This window comes from Macaca nemestrina, chromosome 2 (genome assembly GCF_043159975.1).
Source record: "Macaca nemestrina isolate mMacNem1 chromosome 2, mMacNem.hap1, whole genome shotgun sequence".
NCBI classification, from domain to species: Eukaryota; Metazoa; Chordata; class Mammalia; order Primates; family Cercopithecidae; genus Macaca; species Macaca nemestrina.
The window spans coordinates 60,623,486-60,631,429 of NC_092126.1; positions in this window are offsets into that span (position 1 = coordinate 60,623,486).

Sequence of the window (7,944 nt, forward strand, 5' to 3'; positions counted from 1 at the left end):
TTCAACTCATTTTGACTTAGGCAGGATCGTATTAATGATCCCCACTTTCTCAGATGAAGGAACTAAGTTCCCAAAAGACCATATGCCTGGCATAGGTCATAAGCCCCACCACTAAAAAGTAGACTCACCACTCCTGCAGAAGCTCCCAGGTGCCCAAGGCCACCCTTTCTCTAATCAAACCTTAATAGGTGCTGCTTCAGGGCACGTAGCAGAAAACCTTTAGTGGAAGAAAAACATAAGCAATTTGTTAAAAATATTTTTGTACAGCACACCATGCATAGCTTTGGGTTTTACCCTTAAAAGCCTCCTGTTTTAAAACAGAAAAAAAAAAATCCAAAATCTGATCAATAGCAGAGAAGTCGTAATACTGATCTCTTTCACCAGAGATATTTACAATCAAATAGGGCTTTGGAGCCAAGATTCTAACAGCAATGAGAATGATGTGGCCAGAGAAGGGTGTAAAGAAAGATGTCGGCGATAACATCCTTGGGATAACTCTAAGCTCCATTACACTATTCAAAAGAAATATAATGGGATTTGAGGCCCAATTATTACTTCCTCCATCTAACCCCCTTCATTTAACATATCATTAGTATTTTTAGACGAGTCCCTCAGGGCTCTCACACTTTCGTAGGTGAGTCAGACAGCAAGAGCAGTGGCAGCTATCCAAGGAAACTGATCCTTCCTTTAATGCTCCCTTCTGGTTACCTGCTATAATGCAATTATCGTGTACTGAAGCAATTTTCGGGAAAATGACTTGACAAGAAGAACTCTGTCATTTTGTAAACAAGAACAAACGTTGTAATTGGATCTTAATTACACAATGTTCTGAGAGGTTATTTTTATTTCTTTGTTTGTTAATGCAATTATTTAGCTTCCCTATTTTAGCCTTGACCTTGCAGGAAGAGGGTATTTTCCAGTCAGCATAATGCTTTATCTTTGAAAGCTGCAATCAATAAGGATAATTAATGATGCCGGCTGCAATGATAGCCTCAGCAATCATTATCCCACATTAATCCCTGCAGTCAGGCTGGGGTCAAGGCCATCTAAATCATTCACCCAGGGGTGGAGAAATTCAAATAATTTACCAATTTAAATCCTTGCAAACAAATCCCACTTTATTTTCAAAGCAGTTTGAATGCTGGCTGGGTTTGTTTTGTGTATTTTCACTGCTTGCTTTTTTTTTTTTTTTAATGACAGAGTATATACTTCATATTAGCATTGCGGTTTTGCTATGTTTGTGTTTTGATAAATTAATGTAAAAACATGCAGCACATGAAATGCTGCTGAGCCTGGAGGTACATGGCACATCTAGCATTTCAAACATTGTCCCTAGCTTTAAAAGAAGGGGGCAAAAGAGAAATGTGAGAAATAGGGGAGGGGAAAGAAAGGAAAAGGAATGGAGGGCAGAATGAAAGCCAGTGGCTCAGGCTAGCAGAGACCCGAGGAAGAAGGTTGAAAAATTACGAGTTGGAAAATCTTTAAGGTGAAACTGCAGGCTTATTCAGTATTGTGGAGAAAGAGGACTGCTGGATGTGAAACTTCATGGTGGATGTTGCAAAACAACCTCTGTTGAGGTCTATTTCTTCCTAATGTTTGCCTTTTGTCCCCTGCCTTTCCCAAACAGGCAAATTGGATGACTTGATGTATGCTTCTAATTGTCTGCTATACATCACACCCTGTTATGAAGAATTCCACTGTGCTCCCTGATATTTTTCAATGATTTCATTTTAATTAATGTTTTGCTATAAATCATATGCCTAGTCGGCATACACTGAAGATGATACCAAATTGATGCCTCATCTATGTGTGCGTGTGTGTGTGTGTGTGTGTCTGTGTGTTGTGTCTGTGTGTGTTTCCAGAACTGAACTAGCAAATGAAGAGTTTTTTCACTCCATTGGGTCTTAATAAATATTTGATGATATGATTTGGCCTAGTTTACCCCAGTCCTCTTTTATAAAGTCATATAACATATAACACACAAGAAATTACAATAGCTGAAGTGAACTTTCCTGGCACAATAATTAGGGACTGGGATGTTTGTGGGGGTTTGGAGATGGAGGACAACTGAGAGATAGCTGCTGCAAGCAGAGTATAAGATCTGGAAAGCACTCAGCCGGAGTCCCTCTCTCCCCTCACCCGTGGGAAGTTCTCTGTAAAGACTGTGTTGAAAGCTGCTGAGAATTTATCACCCGTTGCTTTTCCATTATGAACAGTGCCTGCTAAAGAGAAAGCACTTAACATGTCTGAACACAGTTATTATATTCACGATAAGGAATTCTTTCTAATGAGATTTTATCACTATATTGCCCATCTTCCAAATGTAGATCCTTGTTTCATCCTGGCAAAGGAAATAAAAGAAGATATTTTGGGGGTCTTGGGATAATGTGAGTGGAAGGAAGAAGTGAGTAAAACTGAATTAAGAAGAGGAAAGTGAACATGTATTTGAACATGGAAAAGCACATGTCATTCTAGATTGGACTGTAAAATAGCACATTCCTGTCCGGCTCTCCAGCAGTCTACTAACTTGCCATCTGCCTTTCTAGGCTGGTGATTTTTGAAAAAGAACCCAGTCCTCTTCTATCTTCACTCTACGTTCCCTGGCCTCTTCACCTTGCATTTCTTCAATGAGCATTGGTTGTTGTTGTTGTTGAGCACCTACAAGTAGAGCTGGTTATGTAATTTGCAGACCCACCGCAAAATGAAAATTTGAGGCCTCACCCAGGACAGTGAAGTCGATCTCCATTGCCCATGAGCTAGCCACCCCAATCCACAACAGACAGGCATCCCCATCAAGGGACTGCAACCTTTGCACTAGAGGCACTGGCATCTGAATCTAGTAGTGAATGAGAGGCCCCTACGGAGTCATACACCCAATGCACCATGGAGCTTCCAGCCTGGGAAAGGTACAGCCACTCCCTTGCCCCATCTAAGACAACATGAGGCACACATTCAACTCTAAACCTTCTTTACCCATGCCCAGGACCTGCTGAGGGCTCAAAGTGACAGTAGAATGTGACCTGGTTAGTACCTCAAGCAGAAGGCAGCAGCAGTATTAGGACAAGCATGGAAGTGGAGGATAGGCAGGACCAGAGCACCAAGGGGCACGGAGCAGGCAGTCCGGAGTCCATCCTGGAGAAGCGGGAAGACAGTGTGAGCCCAGGCATTGAGCCCCCTGACACACACCTCACTGTCCCATTGGACTTCACTTACACTAACCCAGACAAATACAAATGTAAAGATACAATTATTAAGAATTTCAAGACAGCGACATAGAGCAGTTAACCCCAAGCACAGGACCTTTCTGAGAACACGGCCCTTGTCAATTGCACTGACCACTCACCCATGTAGCTGTTCTTCCTATCATGTACCAGAGGAAGACCCATGGAAGGAAAAGACTCAAATGCCTGACCTCTAGAAGCTTATAATCTAGTAAGAGACACAGGCATTTAAAAAAAAAAAAAAAAAAACTACATCACAATGAGAGTGTAAGTCATTAAACACCAACTGTGTCCCCAGGCACTGTACTGAGCATCTTACACGGATCATCAACATAATCCTCACAATGACCTCATGAGGCAACATTATTATTATTACCCCTATTTTCTAAATAATAATTTTAAAACTGAGGTTTAAGAAGTTAAGTAACTTCCTCAAGGTCATATAACTAAAAAGAAGCAGCGCCAGGATTTGAATGCAAAATAGATGCTCCTAAGCCTACTACCCTGCTGCTTCCCTTATCAGAGAGATTTGTGCAAAGTACTCTATAGAGAGCCCAGAGGTCACTAGCACTGCCCTGCAGGAGTTGAGAGAGGCACTAGAAAAGTGACAAACTTGAGCTAGATTTTGAAAAATGAGCTGGAATTTACTCATCAGAGAAGAAGGAATGCTGGGCATATAGACATGGGAGGGCATAGAAAATTCAGGAAATTCTTATGGATGAAGCAAGGGATACATGGCAGAAAGCATAGGGGAATAAACCTGGGGAGCAGAGTGAGCCCATACAAGAAGCATGTCCTGTTAAGGCCTTGAGCAGTGGGGAACAGTGACAGTAAGATGGGTGGTAACATGATCAGATCGCTAATCTCTCAAGCAGCCAGGCCAAAATTATATGGAACACAAAGAAGAAGAAAACACAAAAATGATTATCTTTTTTTTTTTTTTTGGAAATCATTCTCAACTTATGCCAAGGATTTTGCAGAGGCCCTGCAAGAGCAAAGTCATTCTTCCAGAACAGCTGCCAACTCAGAGCAGAAAAGGCTGAAAAATGAGTGAAGACATATAAGTCATCGGGAAAAACCCCTAAAGAGAAGAAAAACCTAGGGTGGTCAGAAATGTGAGCTCATTCCCATGACAGCAGAAGAGAGGGGCCATGGAATAAGGCCTCTTTTGGTAGCTATTGTACTGAGATATTGTTACTGGCCAGACCAGTGTTTGAAATGAACTAGTATAATGGAGACAACAATGGCATCCCAAAGAGTTACTTTATTTACAGTCAGTCAGTGACCCCAAACTGGATTGGAGTCAAGCGATGTCAAGTTTAATGCTGGCTCTGCCTCTAATAAGTTCTGGAATCTTGGGCCTGGATAGCTACTTTTCCCAAAACATTTCCCCAGGAGACAGGTGGCTGAGACAAGGTGAAGATACATATCAGAATCACACAGGTCTGAGTTCAAATCCCAGCTCTGTCACTGGCCAGTTGCATGACTTTGGGCAAGTTACTTACCCTCTAGGAGGCCTGGTCTCCTCATCTGTAATGAGGATAAAAATTTTAACCATAAAACATATTAGAAGGATGAAATGATATCAAAGTAATGCGTGCCTGGAATAGTACACAGCATGGTGCCAAAAACTCTCAGTTGCCCTTATCTTTTCTAGTCTTCGTTCTTCTCATCTGTAGTGAGAGGGAGCACTAGATGAGCTCCAAGTAGCCCCCTAGCTCCACCATTCCTTGACTCTAAAACCTTCCTCAGTTTCCATCTTTGAGCACATTTTTCATACCATGCTGTGTCCTAGAGACAGAATGACGAGTACTGTGTCTGCCCCTGTGGAGTTTAATATTCTGGCAAAGAAGCATTTTTTTAAATCAATTATTTGTGAGCAATAGCAAGGAGAGTGAGTTGCCCAACAGTAGTTTTTATAAGAGAAATGCTAGGGGGTGGGGGTGGGCTCCCTGTCTCAAAATGTCTTTCTTCACACCTGAAAAGTTTCCATTTGAGAGTCAATCCTTTGAAGTTTGAATTATTGAATGGGAGAGAAAACACCTTAAGCTATTCTTGGTTAATGCTTTAGAGTGATTGGTTAAGAGTGAGGTAAGAGCTGGAAGGGAATAGGGATAGCAGGATAGAGGCCTAGAGCAAGGGCAGGGGTAGGAAGGCATCAGAGAGAAGATGAGTGCCCCATGCAGAAGACTGAGCATCTGTAGCATTTGTGGTAAGTGGTTGAACTCCCCTCTCCCTGGCTCACCTAAGGACCACCCTCTGTGGCCAAGTTCGAGAATCCAACTATGCATTCCAATTACTGAACAAGCTCCACAACCTAAGCATTTTAGTTTCCAGCTTTATCTGGGTTTATATTAACTCCATTCAATACCAAATAAAAGTGAGAGGCTGAGCACGTACTTAATTTTCTTCACTCTTTTATGTTTTAAAATCTTAATTTGTCTAAAGGCTTTGGACTTTTTTCCTCAAAATTTTACCCTCTCTTCATACTTAGATGCATTACTTTGGAATGTGATAATAGTTGTGGTGAAAGCTGGAAACTGTTGGGATTTTCTTGTCTTTAAAAGTTCAAAGGAGATGCTCAGAAATGAGTCTCCTGTATCAAAAAGTGAACAGTGATAACCAAATTAAATTAGTCCAGGAGCTACATCCAAATCCACATGTCCATTCCTTTGCAATGTTTGCTACTTGAGGAATACAATGTCTTGACATTTCTCTGTGAGAAATAAAAAGAACCCCCTCACACTGTTCAGTCCTAAATATAAGATCTGGGATTTTGCCAGCCTCTCAATCACTTCCCGATGGTTCTTGATGCTGAATTGGCATTTCTTTGGCCTCGGGAAGAAATCAGAGGGTGTACTGGCTGCTTTCCAAAACAGACATAGAAGCAGAAGAAGGGGGGAAGGGGAAATGCTTCCCTTAGCATTGAATTTTTAAGACAGTGAATCTTGCCGCTAAAACATTTTAGGCTCCTCCCCCTAATTCTTTCAGAAGCTTGGTCTGGTCAATAAATGGTAGCTGTGCCCCTAATACTACACACAGGATCACTTAACTTGAGCAAATTCAGCCACACACCAGGGAGAGAAAAGAACATTCTGTTGTGAAGGCCACACCAATTGCCATTCCACTCAATGCACATGGACCCAAAGGAGGACAGATGAGGGTTGGATCTGCTGCCATCCCCTTCGCTGGTCTCAAGTCTTACAACCTTTCTCATTATGTGTCTTCTCCTGCTGAATGGATCTCTAGTGCTTTAAATTTTGTTTTGTTTGTTTTTTATGTCTCCTAAATGTGAGCCAATCTCAGTTCTTCACCTGAGGTACAAGCAAAGGAAAAGTCTACCTAAGACACTTTCATAGGGCAATTTTGACCATACTGAATCCTCGCCTTATCTATTGCCTTTGAAACAAAAATCCTCCATGAGCGGTGCCTCTATTATTCTCCTTCCCAACTCAAGTTCTGGGCATCCACAGTGCACCAAAGAACAGAATGTAGCACCAATTCTTAAAATATCTTAGTTGGAAAGAAATTTAGAAGGCATGAAGTTTAAAAGACACCAGCATCATGGAAGTGTCTTGCACAAGGTCCCACCTGCAGAGAACACAGATAGAATTTTGGCCTCTAGCGCTTATGCTGCATTTGAGAGAAGCACTTTGTGTTTTATTTATACAAGGCTGTTATTCAACTCAGCCTGTGCTGTCTGTAGTAGATTACAAACAATTATCAAATTTGGAGTGATCATCATCAATTGCAAACAACAAATAGAAAATCAGTCAAGCTTCTATTAGAGGTCATGTGATGCATTCTTCTCCTGCTAATGATAAGTCTCTGAAAATGCAGTGCTATACTCTAAAGAGTACACTCAAAATCAATCAATCAATCGATCAATATGTATTGCAGAACTTTTATATCTTTTACTATACACAAAACATGATGCTGACTGATGTGGTAAAAACATAACAATATAAAACAAGGTTTCTGTTTTTGTAGGGCAAAAACTGGGTAAAATACATATACATGTATGTATGTGTATATACTAATATATAAAGTAGCAATGAATTATAAAAAAAACTACCTATAATAAGTGCCCTAGGAGATTGAGAGACAAAGATGTCGTTGTAGGCTGTGACAGGCTTTTCTGGAGGAAGGAGAATTTTGGATCTGTGGATAGAATGGGATGGGATGGGATGGGATGGGATGGGATGGAATGGGACAGGATAGAATAGGATAGGATAGGATCAGGTGGTAAGAGATGAGAGAGTGGCTATGAGCAAAGGTGAGGAAATGTGAGTGTAAATGACAGGTTCAAGAATAGTGTACTATATGGGTAAAGTGGAGGGTCTTGTGAGAATATAAAATACTTGCTGAAGGAATTGAGATATACCCTATAAATAATAGCAATTCATCTATGGTTTATCTAACTAGGTGAATGAATTTTGCAACTGTGTTTTAAGAAGATACACATGGCTTTGGAATAGGCAGTGGGCTGGAGACAGATGAGAAAAGAGAAAGAACTAATTAGGAAGCTATTGCAATAGTGTAGCATGAAAGGACAGGGGGCTGAAGGAGGGTGTTGAGTGTTGAATAAAAAGAATAGGATGGATATGAGTGCCATCAAATGTGAAAAACCAAAAAATGTGGGTTCTGGTTGGTATATGAGTGACAAGGGAAAGCCAAAAATATAACCTTCCTGATGACAGAAATGGAGTCATCCAGTGAGGGA